The sequence below is a fragment of the Rhinatrema bivittatum genome, chromosome 1, assembly GCF_901001135.1.
Source record: "Rhinatrema bivittatum chromosome 1, aRhiBiv1.1, whole genome shotgun sequence".
Taxonomy (NCBI): domain Eukaryota; kingdom Metazoa; phylum Chordata; class Amphibia; order Gymnophiona; family Rhinatrematidae; genus Rhinatrema; species Rhinatrema bivittatum.
Window position 1 is genome coordinate 484,539,842 of NC_042615.1, and position 17,749 is coordinate 484,557,590.

Sequence of the window (17,749 nt, forward strand, 5' to 3'; positions counted from 1 at the left end):
TTCACCCCCGGACACCTCTAGTGTTCATAAAAGTCCACATAGAATCGCTTATGTACATACTTTTACTTGCACGCCCCCCTGAGTAATTTTCAGAAGCCCTTTTATGCACATAAGACCAGGTTTTATGCGTGCAAATGCTTTTGAAAATTCAGCCCTAAGAATATAACAGAAATCGGGAACTGCTTTCTACCTGCATCTCTGTCATGAGTTGATTTCAATGCCCTGTGCTAACATCATTTCCTTTTGTAGGTTTCTCGTGAAAGAGTCTAGACTGTGTTATAGGGTGGTGGAGAGATGGCATACTGGATCAGACCAAAGGTCCATCAGTGCCAGGATCCTGTCTCCAACAGTGGCCAATCCAGGTCCCAAGCACCCGGAAGGAAGCAAAAGAATAGATCCAGTCCTTCTTGCTCATAACCAGGGATAAGCAGTGGGTTTCCCAAGTCTCCATGGCTAATAGTAGTTTATGGACTTTTCCAACAGGATCTTGCCTAGACCTTTTTTAACCCAAGTATGCTAACTGCTTTCATCTTCTGGCAACAAATTCCACAGTTTAATTTTGCACTGAGTAAAAAAAATATATTTTCTCCAATTTGTTTTAAATGTTCTACCTATTAACTCATGGATTGTCCCCTAGTCTTAGTACTATCTGAAAGGGTAAATATTACGTGCAGCGGTAAGAACATTCAGTTCGGGCTTCGTTTTCGGCTCACTGCGAGAAATTTCATTTTTCCTGCTGTTCAGGCTTTTTTTTTTTTTTCAGGGGACCCTGATTTTCGGATTAGTGCGCGCAAACATTTTAAAGTAATTTAGGAAAATTACAATCGTTTTTCGGGTCCTCCAAACCAGGACGAATTAGACAATTTCGTTGAAATTGTCTAATTCGTCGAAAACGAATGCACATCCCTAAATAACCGTTTCCCATTTATTCATTCCATCCCAATCATGATTTTGTAAACCTCTTTCATATCTCCCCTCGCTTCTCCAGGCTGAAGAGCCCTAACCTGTTTAGCCTCTCTTTGTAGGAGAGCCGATTCATTCCCTTTACCATTTTGATTGCCCTTCTTGGTGCCTTTTCTAGTTCTGCTTTAACTTTTTTGAGATGGGGTAATTAGAACTTCACTCAATCCTCAAGGTGTGGTCGCACCATGTGCATTATCTGAGCTGGTGTGAGACAGGTGTTATAGGTCAGAAAGTGCTTTGTACTAGACCAGTGGTTCCCAACCCTGTCCTGGGGAGCCCTCCCCCCCAGCCAGTCGGGTTTTCAGGATATCCACAATGAATATGCATGAGAGAAAATTTGCATCTACTGCCTCCAAAACCCGACTGGCTGGGGGGTCCCCAGGACAGGGTTGGGAAACCACCGTACTAGACAAATAAACATCTTAACTATATTCTCATCCTCCCTACCCCTTATCCATCCACCCCATTACCTGTTGTTCTTATATAGATTGTTTTTTTTGGGAGGAGGGAGGCATTGTTTTCCTGTTTTGTTGTAAGGGTGTCTAATAGTGTTTGATGATCTTTGATTTCACAGACATGCCAAGTCTCTTGCATTAAATGTGAGGCTTGCACATTTGGAGGATGTTTCATACTTCCACATGGTGAGCCCATCCGGTCAGATCACCCCAGTTAAAACAAAATAAGCTGGCACAGGTAGCCTTGCAACCAGAGCAGGTGCTGGACAAAATGGTGCCATGGGTAATGGTTGTTTTCAGCTCATGTGTTCTCAGACTTGCAGACAGACTCAAAAGGATGGCATGGAGTCCCCCTGACTTGGTATTCTGACCAATCACCCTTCTTGCCCACCCCCATGACAGCCCTATCCATTTCTATGTGTCTTGATGCCCACATTCTAATTGATCGGAGGCCGGGCCACTTTTACCTATGGGCAAAAGGGCACCTACTCTAGGCCCTACATAGCAGGGTGAACACACAGGACTCTGCCCCTATGACTCTATTAGCCAATACCCATGTTAGGCAGCAGAGAACAGCCTTTTTCCTGCTCCAGCACTTCCCCTTCCAGAAAGCCTGCAGGGAACAGGAGGAGAGGGGAGATCTCAGAGAAGTAACAGAGCACAAGGGACAACAAAGAAGAGCAACTTTACTCCTTTAACCAGCCTTCCCCTCCTGTCATTTAGGGACTGGATGCAAGTGGTATATTTTGCAAAGACTTGCAGAGCAAAGAATAGGCATTCTGCTTCCTAACCCAACCCTCTCCTCTCGTCCACTCCCCACCACAACCTGCCTGTGTGCAGGGAACAGGAAGGCACTGGTAAGGCTGGAGTGGATAGCAGAACACAGAAGAATTCAATTTTTTTCTGTGTATTTCTAATTTGTAGTTGCTCAGTCTCTATTTTGTGTGGATTGTATGACCCGAGTGAGGTACTCTGCTAGCATACAGGGTCTGTGTGGGGATCTGTAGTAGTCCATCATCTTCTATTTTCCCAGTAGGAGGTGGAATATTTGCAGTGTTGCTTTTTCATAGATAGGGTTGTTTCTGTTTGAGTTTCTGGATGCTAGTACTGTTTTTATATGAATTTCTGGAAGTTAGTACTGTATTTGTATGGACTGCGAACGACATTTTTGCAGGGAATTGGGTTACTTCACAAAGTGTAGGATAAAGGAGGAAGTATATGTTACGATTACTGAGGTGACAACAGAATTAGAATTGTTTTCCTATGTTAACTGGCAAGGGGAAACATCCTCTTTTAGCCCAGCCAGCCATTCATTTCAGAGATTACCTTCATCTAACGTAATATGGATTGCCTTTAATTTATACATTTATCTGTTTCTTGATTTTTTTTTTTTTTTTGCAGTATCCCTACAAAAATAAGATGACACATTCATCAGACAATGTGACATGATTTCTGAAACATATTTATATTATGTATATTCACCCCCCTGCGCGCGCGCTGAGCCTATTTTGCATAGGCTCGGTGGTGCGCGCAAGCCCGGGACGCGAGTAAGTCCCGGGGCTTTGTTAGGGGGGCGTGTCGGGGGGCGGTGCGACATTCGGGGCATTCTGGGGGGCGTGGTGCCGGCCCGGGGGCGTTCCGGGGGGTGTGACCGAGGCCTCCGGACCAACCCCCCGGGTCGGGTGATGGCGCGGCAGTGGGCCATCGGCACGTGCGAGTTACGCCTGCTTTGAGCAGGCGTAAATTGTGCGATAAAGGTGGGGGGGGTTAGATAGGGCTGGGGGGGTGGGTTAGGTAGGGGAAGGGAGGGGAAGGTGCGGGGGGGGGGTGGAAGGAAAGTTCCCTCCGAGCCCACTCCGATTTCGGAGCGGCCTCGGAGGGAACGGGCAGCGCGCGCAGGGCTCGGCGCACGCAAGTTGCACAAATGTGCACCCCCCTTGCGTGCGCCGACCCTGCGCCGTTTTTTAAAATGTACCCCATAGGAATCAAAGTTTAAAATTTCAGAGGACAAGAATCGGCCACTATCTGGCCGAGCAAATTAGCCTGATAAACCTATCCCACTAACTTGGCCAAGACAGCAGTGTGGCATACTCAGCTAGCATATAATTAGCTGCATAGGTTTGTCCAAGTAGCTGGCCTAGATTCACCCAGCAAATTTATTTTATTTATTTATTTATTTATTTATTTATTTAAAATCTTTTCTATACCATCGTTAAGTAGAATACAATCACAACGGTTTACAATGTGGCACATATATACATATTTGGAAAATATATAAGTTAGTACTATCTATAGGAAGTGCCATTAGAGTCTGGTAACATAGTTTAGTGATAAGGCTATTTGTAAAGTTTTAAAAATATTGTCCTTTTTCTACGTTTCACAGATTTAATTTCATATCTAACTCTATTGGAGTGTATGTTTTGTTTTGCTCAAACACACTTATTGAGCAGACAAGTGCTGCGTTCTGATGTTCTGCTGCCCGGTTTCTTACTCTACTAATCACCGCTAAGGCTGAATATTGGCACTTAACCAGCTAAGCTAAATAGCTCCATCCTAGAAGTCCATATCTTGTCCCTCACTTAGATGGTAACTTTAAAACACGTGCAAAGGGCGTCCCTATGCTGGAATTTTAAATTGTGTGGGCAGTAGCGCGTGTGTGATTTAAAATATGCCTACAGCATGTATGTGTCTCCTAATTTTAAGCCGTTACGTGAGCAAACGTACTTTACATACCTTCCTTAGGACTTTGTCGGCTTTAACGCGCGCAGGTTAAGCAGATTTCAAAACATGCTCATGTGAAAGACATTTCCAGTTTTACCAAGTAATCCAGCAGTTTGTCCAGTCTGTCTCGAGGTCGCCCAGATCCCTCTGGTTCTTCATCCTGCACCCCCCCCCCCCCCACCCCCCCAGTTGACCCGGACTCCTGTCGTGTTAGGCCTAAAAAGTGATTTTTGCAGATTTGCACCTCATCAGAAGCAGCAGTAATATATGTTGGCTAACAAGCCAGCCCAGAACATCCCCCACACACCCTAGCTGCGCCCCCTTTTCTTTTTTTTTTTTTTTTTACTTGCGCCCATGTATTAACGCGCGTAATCTGCAGCTTTTAAAATATGCGTTGCTCGCGCACGACCCAGATATTCGCGAATGTGGGCCTTTTAGCACGAACAACTCTTTTAAAATTCACCCCTACATGTAATATTAAATGAGCCCACTCGCACGCTCAAATGTATGTACGGGGGCGCTCGTGTGCTCATTTTAAAATTACTGTCCCTTCTGGTTAACTATTTAGCTGGATAATTAGTTAGCAGGCTAAATGGCAGCCGCTGGGCTTGCCCAAATATTTAAATGGTGCCTCTTAGCCGGGTAAGTCCGTACTTAACTGATTCATCAAGGCATTTTCCCATAGACATAGAATGGGAGAAATACCTTAGTGAATCAGGCCCTAAGTGGCGTTGAATATCGACCTCATAATGTCCAGTCTTCTATGATGTTTGCTAAATCTCTGTCTTTGATCATTTCAGGGAAGCCAATGAAGCGCAAATTGCAAACTGCAAGGAAAAAAAAATGTTGTGGTTCAGTCTTTATATTATTACAACAAATCTTTACAATCAAAAAGAAGAAAAGAAACAATAATAAAAATATTGAGAACAACTAATGTGCAGGAGAACACATGTATTTATACTCTAGTGTACCATTTCCTAATAAGTGAGACATACATTAGGAATCCAAGAAGTCAGCTATAGATTGCCAAATGGCATATACTTGCTTTTCCTGACACAACTTAACTGCTTCAGTAAGTTCATATTATTATTTATACACCATACAGATAGTATTCCACCAAAAAGTACAATGAGGAATCTACTGTCCTTCCAATTACCGGCTAGTACCATTGGCAAAGCATGTGCTAGCAGGATATCCAACAACTTGCTTTGATCAGCAGTTATCTAGAGTGGCATAGGACAGTAAAATGACTGTTTTGTAAGTTATGGGTTGTTGAAGGGCAAAATCCTTGTAATGAACCCAAAATGGTTGAATCTTAGTGCAACCAAATAATATATGTTGTAATGTGCCATCATCCTGTTCACGATGCTAAAATATACCAGCTCTATGCAGTTTCACCGGAGTCCATGCCACCTGATGTATTGTAAAATATAAAGTCTGAGTGAGACTTGCCAATAATGCTACCTTAATGCTCGTGCCCATAGGCAATTCCAGTTGAGGAGCCCAGGTGCAATTGATAGCTCATTTTCCCACACTACTTCCAGCCCTGTGCACTGATAGTGGAATAAGCACAAAGTGCTCTATAAAATAAGATAAGCTTCATGACCTTGGGAATAAAATTTAAAACATAAGGAGTAAAGTTCAGGGTTATCAGCCAGGGTGTGCAAAAGAACAGTCCACTTTATACTGTTGCACAACTGAAGCCACTTATAGTGCTGAGATCATGGTAACCGATAAGATTGAACTAACTCCTGAAAGGGTAACAATTGCCTACAGTCTGTCATCTGGCCAAGAGTCCAAATCCCCATTGCTTGCCATATTGGCCAGTTGATAATTTTATTATTAATAAGTAATTTTGGGTTATATCATAATGGAGAGTGTTTATTAAAATCCCGACAGCACTTCAACAATTTATCTAAAGTGCATAGAGCCTGATGTATGGCATACAAAGTTGGGACCTTCCTTACGGCCTAGGGAGCTCTCATAATGGGAATTCGGCTCAACGGCAGAGAAGCCACCATGGCTTTTTCTAGGGTTAGCAATTGGGTTTGTAATATAAATCTTGATCATTTAAAAGCTATCAAGCTCTGTCCCTTAAGAGAAAAGCATAATAGTAACTTAGGAAATCTGGGAAACCAAACCCACTCTGGTTTTTGTTAAGTTTTAATTTTCGCAATTCTATAATTGGAGGTTTCTTCCTTCATAAAAATGAAACTAACAACCTATCAATCTTGGCATAAAAGGATCTAGAAAGAAGAGAGGGAGAAATACTTAAGATATCATTAATTTACGATGCTAGTACCATTTTTATAGCCTCCAGCTTCCCCCAACAAGATAAATAGAGTTGGGACCAACAACAAGTTGCTTCCTCCAGCAATTTTGTAATTTACCTCATTAATTTTTATGACATTAGATCAGCATCAGGAATAAAAGTAATCCCCAAATATTTAAAACCTCCAAGAGACCATTTATATGCTAGATTAGGGAGAAAGGATTGAGTACACAAGGTAATAAGCGGCATAAATTCGGTTTTATCCCAGTTTACCTTAAAACTTGAGAAGATTGCGTATTCTCCCATTAAGGTCAATAAATCATTGAGAGTACACTCAGGGTAAGATAGAAGCAATAATAAGACATCGGCATAGGCAGCAATCTTGTAATCCTGATCCCCGATAGAAATCCCAGTGATGTTACTATTTTGCCAAATGGCAAGTAGGAGTGGCTCCAAGGATAAGATAAAGAGCAGCAGTGATAGGGGACATCCCTAGTACATTTACCCAATGTAAAACCATTGGAGAGAATAATTCTCTCACATATCTAATGAACAATTCTCCAAAACCAAACCAATTAAATACCCTGAGCATATATTCCCACTCTTCTGTATCAAATGCCTTCTCAGCAGCAATGGATAAAACTAACAATGGGAATTGCTGTGTTTTGGCACAATTTATTGAAAATTAGCCTACCTTTCATAAATCCAACCTAGTCCAGATGGACCAGATTTTCTAAAATTGGATTTAATATAGTGGCTATAATTTTAGAATCGATTTTACAGTCAACATTTAGAAGCGATATTGGTCTTTAATTTTGCACTAACGAAGGATCTCTGCCAGATTTCTCTAGCATACTATAGTGGCCTCTAGAAAATTACCAGTAGCCTTCCCATCTGTGCATAATGGGAATATAAGGCCTTAAGTCTAGATAATAAACAAAATTTGAAGGTCCAATAGAATTCTACCAAATAACCATCAGGATCAGGGGACTTATGTGAAAGAAGGGAATTAATGGCCAGCCTAATTTCCTTTTCGCTGATCAGGGAGTCCAAGTATATCCGATCCGCTTCTGATAAAGGAGGTAAACAATGCTTCAACAAACAATGCAGCCGCGCGCATGTTATAAAATCCGGGGTCGGCGCGCACAAGGGGGTGCACACTTTTTTATTTATTTATTTTTTTTTTAAATTTAAAAATATTTCTATACCGTCTTTTCAAACGAATTTGACCAAAACGGTTTACAAAATTACAAATTGTAAAAACAACAAAAATAACCAAAAAATTACTTTCAAATAAAAACCGTAAAATAAATTGAATTAAAACCAAAATTAACAAAAAATGAAATAATAGAGAGAAAAAAAATACAATGTATCATTATAAACCCTGCTCCTTTAAGTATAACTATACTATTTTTTACAAAAACAAGTAAAAAGCCAGAAAAATCAAAATAGAATACCTTAGAGGCCTATGTCTGATAGAGACCAGAGCTCTAGAGGATAGGTAATCAAGCAATCAATAAGAACAGATGATATATACCTTATTGAGGTTAGGTGTTCAGATTATCAAGGTCTCCAAAAGCTATCTTAAATAAATAAGTTTTTACTGCCTTCTTAAATTCATTATGGCTGGTAATTTGCCTTAAAGTATTAGGGAGTGAGTTCCGCGCAGCCTTCCTCCGTTCCCTCCGAGGCCGCTCTGAAATCAGAGTGGCCTCGAAGGGAACTTTCCTTCCGCCCCCCCCCCCCCCACCTTCCCCTATCTAACCCGCCCCCCAGCCCTACCTAAACCCCCCCTTACCTTTATCTGATAAGTTGCGTCTGCCTCCGGGCAGGCGGTAGGTTACGCGCACCGGCTGATGGCCGGCCCAAGATCCTTGGCATAGCGGCAAATGGCTGCTGTGCTTGGAGGCTCCGGCCCCGCCCCCAGACCGCCCCGCCCACTTTCCACCCCCTTTTTCAAGCCCCGGGACATACACGCGTCCCAGGGCTTGCACGCATTGCCGGGCCTACGCAAAATAGGCTCGGCGCGCACAGGAGCGGATTCTCAGGATTACGGCTCGGCATGTTATAAAATCAGGCGTAGATTTGTGCGCACCGGGTTGCGCGCACAAATCTAAGCCCGCGCCTAAATCTTAAAATCCGGCCCATATCGCGCAGCTAACCATGCACACATCTTCCAATAAAAAAACACACTTTCACACAGTCACACCTACATTCTCCTCATGTGTACATAACACTTTCACATTGTCATTCCTGAGCATCCCTGCAGGGAATCTAAATAAAGGGGGTACAACTGCTAAGGACATGCACCCACTGGCCACCCGCCCCATGGCATGCGCGCAGTATACGCGGCATTTAAATAAAATTGCCCTGCAATTATTATATTCCAGGGCAACAAAGATGGTATCTGATAGTTAACCGTGTAAGAACCGTCAGCGCACAAGTTCTAAACTGCATCCAGGAAGATATCTCTCGTACAACTCAATCTGTTAATAAAGTTAATTGTATTCTTTAATTAAGAAGGCCTCTAAATCAGCTGGATCTTTGTAGATTTTATTGAAATTATTGTAGGTTACTCTCATCCGTGCCGGATACAGAGGCCCCTATCTTGCTCCCAGCTGTTTTAAGCTGTGGTCTTTGCGAGGTCAGACACAAAGGAAATTTTCTTCTCTTCAAATAACATAGACATTTTCATTCAAGTGGCTGCAAAAATTTGAAGTATTTGCAGGTACCTTAGAGCCTTAAACACGATCAGTCTTGGGAATTTAGCATTGAGAAGTGAATGAGAAGGGACATGGTATGCTCGCTCCACCCCCGAACTGCATTTCAAACCTTAGCTGTAGTATTCGGGGCACCAGACCTTCTATAAATTTAATTAAGTTCGAGTCCTCTGCTCCTTCAGGGATTCCCAGTAAGCGAAAATTGTTACGGCGGCCGCGGTTAGTGAGACCAGACGTGTCTAAGAATTGAGGTACGAATTTAAGGGTGCATTAAAAAGGCTTAGGGAGTAAGTCTGAACAGAAAAATGGAGCCAATTGCTGACGAGGGCAGAGTTAGGCATCCATCTTGTGCCAGCTCTGCTCGTGCCCCCGTGAGGAAAAAAAATTTAGCTTTGGGGGATGAGGTTTTATTTGGATTTCAGTTCCATTTTCTGTTTATTTCCTTTTGTTTCACTTGCTGAACTTAAATATACATTTGATTTACTTAAAAAAATAAATAAATAAATTCCAAAACAAAAAGAAAGTCACCCGGATCAATCTTACCCCTTTCCGTAGGGGTCTCTGATGTAAAAAGGGGCAGGAGTGATTTACGCCGTGTGCTCCACCAACTCCTTATTGGAAAATGGGGCCAGTCAGCCCTGAGGCTGGCGCCTTTTGGGGCTGTAGAGCATGCGACCATAGAAGAGAGTGGCGTCAACCTCAGGCTTGGCAGGCATCATTTTTAAACCAGAAGTTGGCAGGGCAGGAGCAACTGGAGATCATTCTTGCTCCTTTCTGCTTCAGAGACCTTTGAAGAAGAATTAAACCTGATCTGTGGAGAGGAGAGGAATTTCATATCTTTTAGTTTTTGTTTTTTTCTTTTTCAATGACTTCTTCTCAAACAAAATCAGTGGGGGGAAAAAAATGTCTTGGCAGGGAGGTTCATTTTTAAATGAAATAAAATGCAAGAGTTACATCTCATTTTTCATTTTGTTTAAAAGCAAATGCATGTCCCTAATTATGTGTATTTTATAGGCCAGAAGAATATACATTTGTGCTTGCATCACCCTGCATAGGCCAGAAAAGGGTGGAGGTGTGTTTGTGTGGCCCACACAGGCCAGAAGTGGCATGTGGTTGCCCTCCTCTCAGCTGGTGCAGAGAAAGCTGCAGCAGTGGCCTGGCGGGAGGGGCTTGGGAAGAAGGAGAGCACTAGGGTTGGGGAGATGAGAGAGGGTTGCATTCAATATGGGAAAAACATAAAAGGGGGGGTGGGGGAAGGGCATCTACAGAAGTTTGCTCGCAGTCCATTAAGTGGTTAAAGCATCCCTGGTTGGAGGAGCTGGGAAGCCGACAAGCTGCAGAAGGCCGGGCGGGACTATGTACTGCTGCCATCATGGAGGGTCCAGGCTGGGTGCAGCAGAAGGGCGCTTATGGGCACGGGATGGAGGAGGTAACTGAGGAAGAGCCGCCAGGGAAGTGCAAGCAGCAGGCCCTGCACTGGGATCTGGGGGACTGGTGCAGCCCTGCTGCTGACTCAGGCGCTGACATTAACACCCCCCACACTGACTGTCGCATGCGTTCCGGAGGGAGAGACCAAGCGGAATCCTGCGATCCCGGCCAGCGAAACTCCGCAGTCTTCATAAGTGCAAACTGGTGCTTTTAAGGAGGCGCATGCTCTGTGATTGTTTCAGATGGATTTCCTGGTGGCAGTTTCACGAGTTCTTCATTAAGGCAGTGTCATGTTTCTACCCTCTGGCAGCAGCCATTCACACTTGCAGCACGGCGTCAATGACTTGGAAATCATAATGGTTCTTTTTTAGGGGGCAGGAGTGGTTGTAGTCAAATTTCAACTGCCTCTTTCTATATAATATTTTATTTCCTATATATTATATGGTGGGGAGTTTTTGAAACAAAAGATGTGCATCTTTTATTATGTCTCTCCTCCCTTTGGTTTTAGAAGTGCCATTCCCCGAATCCCCTTTTTTTACATGGATGTCGCTTGCCAGGGGGATTGGAATGAGGATCAGTAGGGCACAGAGTCAGGGTTGACTTTGACAGTGATCTAATCGTCTAAGCAGGAGGAGATTACAAAAAAAAAAAAGGCACACTCGCATTTTCCCGGGAATTGAGTAAAAGTCAGGGGGCTGAGACAGTGGGGGCTGGTGATAGTGCTGTGCACTGCCACACACAGAAGGTCCCCAGCTTAATCCCTGGGGCTGGGGAGGTGGAGGCTGTGGAAGCTGCACAATGGCAACACCTAGTGGCCGGATTTAAGGCTCATGACTTCAGGGCTCCTCTGGAAGGAGCCCCAGTGCATGGCCTTCGGCCGAGGACAGTGACTACCATATTGGGCTGAAGGGGGTTAAGAGGGGCTATAAAATAGGAAGAAAAGAGTCCCTGGCTAGTATCGAATGAAGGCTCCATGGCCCCTGGATCCCAGTTCTGGTTACAACTGTACTTCCAACTCAAAAGCGTGGGAGGAAATTGCCAGGTCAAAACAAAAAAAGAAAACGTCAGAAAGAAAATCGGATGCCTTCTTCGTGATTTTGATTTGGATGACTTGAATCTTAGAAAAAAAGTTGATGGTGCTGCTTCCTCTATTTTAAAGCTTCATAAGAACATAAGAAAATGCCATACTGGGTCAGACCAAGGGTCCATCAAGCCCAGCATCCTGTTTCCAACAGTGGCCAATCCAGGCCATAAGAACCTGGCAAGTACCCAAAAACTAAGTCTATTCCATGTTACCATTGCTAATGACAGTGGCTATTCTCTAAGTGAACTTAATGGCAGGTAATGGACTTCTCCTCCAAGAACTTATCCAATCCATTTTTAAACACAGCTATACTAACTGCACTAATCACATCCTCTGGCAACAAATTCCAGAGTTTAATTGTGCGTTGAGTAAAAAAGAACTTTCTCCGATTAGTTATAAATGTGCCCCATTGCTGGATAAGAGCCCAAATCTCCTTTGAGATTTGCTTGTAGTTTCTCAAACTTTTATTTCTGAAGAGCTTTTCATTGTAAGAGGGGTAGGAGAAAGAATTCTGCTTGTAATGTGCCAAAGCAAATCCTAAAGAGGGCAATGCTGAATAGCTAATTTTCAATGAAAAGGCCATGTTTACAGGTTCCATGGAACAAAATAGAAAGTCCTGCAGGCAGAGAAATGATGACCACAAAGTAGTGCACAAAGATTTGAAAATCATATCTATGCTCGTTGGGGCAATATTCAGCCGCCGGCCAGCTAAATTTGTAAGGATTTTCAGTGGCACAGCAGCACTGAGTATCTTAAAGATAGCCGGGTTAACTTTCTCTCTCTAATTTAGTTCCACCCCAGAATGCCCACTGAATGCCCCTATATCAGGGCTTCCCAAACCTGTCCTGGGGACCCCCACAGCCGGCCGGGTTTTCAGGATGTCCACAATGAATATGCATGACATACATTTGCATATTCGGAATCCCCATGGTATGCAAATGTATCTCATGCGTATTCATTGTGGATATCCTGAAAACCCAACTGGCTGTGGGGTCCCCAGGTTTGGGAAGCCCTGCCCTGTATTATCCAGCTAAAATTTAGCTGGATAAGAGCCCAAAATTTTCAAAAGTCAGCATTCAGCCGGATAACTCAGAAGTTACCCAGCCAGATGGCTTTGAATATGGAGGCCCCCCTGTTCTATGTGAATACAATAAAATGACACAGTGCAGGAGAGAACCAACAGGCGCTTCCCGGGTTCTGTTGCTGGTTCACATTCTCTGCTCAGATTACGCTTCTGGCTTGGCAGCAGGACCACATACTTTGCTGCTAGAGCTGCTCTTTCTCCTGTTTCCCCTCAGCATTATACTGAGCTTCTCTGGCTCATTCATTTGTGGGAAATCTTTGATATTCTCTGTCTGCTTTAGGGAAATGTGCATCTCTGATCTCTTTGTGTTTTGCACAGCACCGGAGAAAATGCATTTCTGTTTCTGGTTCCCCAGTGTTGCACTGCAGGCAGAATCTGGCTTCTTGGGGTTTCTAGCTCTGCTTTTGTTTGCAGGCTTCTGTTTCTCATTTGCGGCCGCTTATTCTCTAGGATCTGTCTGTGTTCAGTGTGTGCAGCAGAGGTGGGGGTATTCTGCTGGCGTGTAGTTTCAGTGCAGCAGTCCAGCTTGTTCTGTTTTCCCATATGCACCTTCCAATAGGAGGCGTATTGGTATTGTAAAGTCTGGTGCAATCAGGGTCAGCTTAAGACAGTCTCCTGCCTGAGGTGAGGAGTGAGATGGTGCGTCCCACCCCCCCCCCCCCCCCGCTCCCAACTCCTCACCAAGGCACGTCAAAAGTCAAATAATCAAGGGGGAGGGGGGAGTCCCCTTCGAGTCTGGCTCTTTCAGTGATTTGAAATGCTGAAGAAGAGGGGAAAGCAGGTATCAGAGTTCCCAGAGGAGTGGCAGACAGAATATGTCTAGGAAGCTGGCAACCTTGCCACACTCCCAGGAATCCTATGACCTGTCGAGAAGTGGGAGATGGATGAATTGTAGGGGGCTATGTGTGGCACACTCCAGGTCAGTGCAAGGGTATTAGGCTCCCTAGGTGAACCTTACAGCCTTGTGCCCCCACCCTCCTAGTCCTCACCACACACAAACATTATGCATTTATAATAATAGATTTTACATGAAAAATGACATTCATAGTCTTCTGAGGTAAAAAATATCAAAACATGTATATTATTTTTATATGCACTGCTCTGGTGCCAACCAGAAAACTCTACTGAAAACACACACTTGGAACCCATATGGGGTAGTAAGACTATTGTAAAGTGTGTTTGATGTGGGCTTGGCTCTCAGAAAGCCGTGAGTAAACTGATTGCAATTACAATATAGAAAACCTCCCATACCAAGACAACACCAACTGCCAGCACTCAAACAGTAACAACCTACCTATGAAAAGGCAACACTGCAAATTTTACACCAGGTGCTAAAACATCAATACACCTGTTAGGAAACAGAACAAGCTAGGCCGCTTATAGATCCCTATACATAAACTATATGCCAGCAGCATACTTCACCTTGATCACAATGCAGAAACAGACAGACTGTCACCAAGTACAGAATAAAGACACCATAAAGTATAAATAAAAGCATGCAGACAAAAACTGAACTGGAAACCGGAAGAAAACAGATTCTGTATGCAGTGCAACAATGGAAAAACAGAAACACAATCATTCCTCATAAAACAATAATAAAATCAAGAAATATAAAACATCAATCATAATAGTAAAACTATACTAATAGAATAAATATTTCAAAACAGTTGATGAATAGAACATCATTCAATAATTAAACAACATTTTAAAAAGTTCTCAAAAATAAAATATTTCAAAACAACAGGCACAAAAATTCCCCACTGTCTATACCTGGAATCTTAGTTTTCCAGTCACCCTGAGATTGTCATGGATTGGGGGAAAGGGCCACACATACTTTATCCTCTCGCACACAGATACACTTACACACTTCCTCTCTCATACACATACCCAAGCTCTTACACACTCCTCCTCTCTCCCGCATATACAGGCTCTCTCTCACTCTCAAACATATACATACACTCACACACCCTCTCTCTCACAAACATATACATGCACACAGGCTCTCATATATATCTTCTCTCACACATACTAACACAGGCTGTCAAACATACACTCACACATGCATAGACTCTCTTTCACACACATAGGCTTTCACTCACATCCCTCTCTCTCACACACATACACACAGGCTCTCACTCACACCCCATCTCAGACACACACAGGGTCTTACTCATACTCTCCTTCTTTCACACACACATACAAACAGGCACTCACATATATGCATACAGGCACTCACACCCCATCTCACACAACACATAAATGCACATAGGCTCTTACTCACACCCCATCTCAAGCACACACAGGCTCTTACTCTCTCCTTATTTCACACACACATACAAACAGGCACTCACATATATGCTCACAGGCTCATACACACATTCACACAGGCTCTCACTCACACCCCATCTCACTCACACACATAAATGCACATAGGCTCCTGCTCATATCCCATCTCAAGCACACACACACACATAGGCTCTCACTCACACCCCGTCTCAAACACTCACAGGCTCTTACACTCTCCTTTCACACACACACACACAAACAGGCACTCACATATATGCACACAGGCTCATACACACATTCACACAGGCTCTCACTCACACCCCATCTCACTCACACACATAAATGCACATAGGCTCCTACTCATATCCCATCTCAAGCACACACACACACATAGGCTCTCACTCACACCCCGTCTCAAACACTCACAGGCTTTTACACTCTCCTTTCACACACACACACACAAACAGGCACTCACATATATGCACACAGGCTCATACACACATTCACACAGGCTCTCACTCACACCCCATCTCACTCACACACATAAATGCACATAGGCTCCTACTCATATCCCATCTCAAGCACACACACACACACATAGGCTCTCACTCACACCCCGTCTCAAACACTCACAGGCTCTTACACTCTCCTTTCACACACACACACAAACAGGCACTCACATATATGCACACAGGCTGTCTCACATACAGGCTTTCATTCTCACACCACACACAGGCGCTCTGTCTCACACACACGCATACAGGCTCTCCCTCTTTTTTGCACACTCACACACTCAGGCCTCCTCTTCTCTTTTTCAGCCATGTTGGGATGTGGTCTGCCACAGCCCCGCCAGGAATTTTTTTGGGCCGTGGCAGGATGGGGGTCTGCTGAAGCCCTGCCGCTCTTCAGTCCACAGCGAGATGGAGTCTGTTGCAGCCAGGCCTTTCTTTGGGCTGCGGCAGGATGGGTCTGCCCGCAGCCCTCATAGAACTCTCTTTGGCCGCAAGCACATTGATAGTCATCTTGGCGGCAAGATGAGACAGCCACCATAGGAGTGTTTTGGTGGGGCACGTTTCCCCCCTTAAAAAAAATGTTGCCGCCTGAGGTGCCTGCCTCACCTTGCCTAAGGATGGAACCACCATGGGTGTAATATTTGCAGTGCTGCCTTTTCACAGGTAGGGTTATTGTTTTAGGTCCTAGGAGTTAGTGCTGTTACGGTTATGGCAGATTTGCTAAGTGGGTGTTGAATGTGTTTTTGGCAGTTTTCATGTTACTTCATAAAGTGGCTGGTAGTGGAGGGAGATCCTGTCACTGTTACTGAAGTGACACCAGCATTTAATATTCTTTTTGGTATGGTGAGTAGTAAGAGGAGGCTTCCTAGTTCTGCTCTGCACCCATTATTTGAAGTGTTTTTGAGGACACAGAGTGTCTGTTTGCAGAACTGAAGGTGCAGGGCTTCTATTTGGGCCTCTGTATAGTTTGGGGTTAATGATAGACCCTCCCTTCTTTCTTTCTTATATTTTCTCACTCTGAGGCTGATATAATATGGTGTGCATTCAATTATTTCTGATGTAGAAAGGGTTCTAGTGAATCAGAACTATGCACTAAAAATGTAGGATAATTTGAGCACACTTTCTATGCTATCCATGGTATATGAAATGACTTCCAGTGCAGGAAAGTACACTGCAAATTAGCATATTTTATACTTCACTGTTAGCACAGTTTCTATATTAAAGCCCTAGAAGTGAAGCAAAATTTTCTCTTTCATTATGAGAAGTAAATGGAAGCTAGAAAACAAAAAAGCAGTCATCCAAAGATTTTTGTTCCCCACTTCCAGGTTCAGGACATCTGCACCCGGGAAGCTTGGGTCCGGGATCTCCCCACTCCATCTGATTGATACAAGTTGTTTTTATTTTTTTTAGCATGGAAGTAAAAAAAAAAACAAAAAACCACACTAAATTTTAGCACACTTTGCTTTTTTTCTATCGCTTTATTACATCAGCTTATCTGTCCTTTTGTTCAGTGTCTTCCCACCTCAAGCTGTCTTTTTTTTTTGTTGTTGTTGTTTTGAAAGTAGGAAAAGTGAATTCTGCCTTAATCCTCTCAGCCTTCTGTAGGGCAGCATCCAGGGAAGCACCTTCAGCTTTGGCAGCACACCTGACAGAGCCCCTGTGCCGGTGCTGCCGCTCTCATGGGAGACAGGCTTTTCCTGGCTGTCTGGCCCAGTAACATTCCCAGCTGTGCCCTGTTTACACACTGTGTGCCGCCTCTTAATCTTGGTAACAGAGCTCATTATCCTCCCAGTCTTATCTGAGATGAGAGGATAGAGGCAGGAAAGAGATGGGGGGAATTGGGCGGCAGGGGAGGAGAGATACTGAGAGATAAAAGGGGAGGTGAGGAAGAGAAGAGAGGTGAGAAGGTGACTGAAGGAGACCAGATCTGAAGAAAGATGTGGAGTTAAGTGGAAGGAGATGGGGAGGGGGAGGCAGTGTGAGCCATGTCTACCAGGCTGCCTCTCATTCCCAGATCTGACTGGCAATAACAGGAGCTTATGAGAGGGGAGATAGCGAGGATCACAGTGCTGTCACTGTCACCCCCATCCCCTGCAGCTTCACTCCTGCCCTTCACAGACATGGCCTCAGAGGCCGCTCAGTCCCCTCTTGTTCCCTATCCTTGGGCTGTGTAACCCTTCCGCGACCTCCCTCCTTCGCTGGGGTGCTGAAGGTCACTGCAGGT

The 17,749-nt window shown here is 44.1% G+C and overlaps 1 protein-coding gene across 3 annotated transcripts in view; it reads left to right on the top strand.

The window, feature by feature from the left end:
- The window catches only part of LOC115094484 (semaphorin-3F-like), a 103,452-nt gene that overhangs the window by 45,698 nt on the left and 40,005 nt on the right, over positions 1-17,749 (top strand). The gene's annotated exons all lie outside the window — the stretch shown is intronic.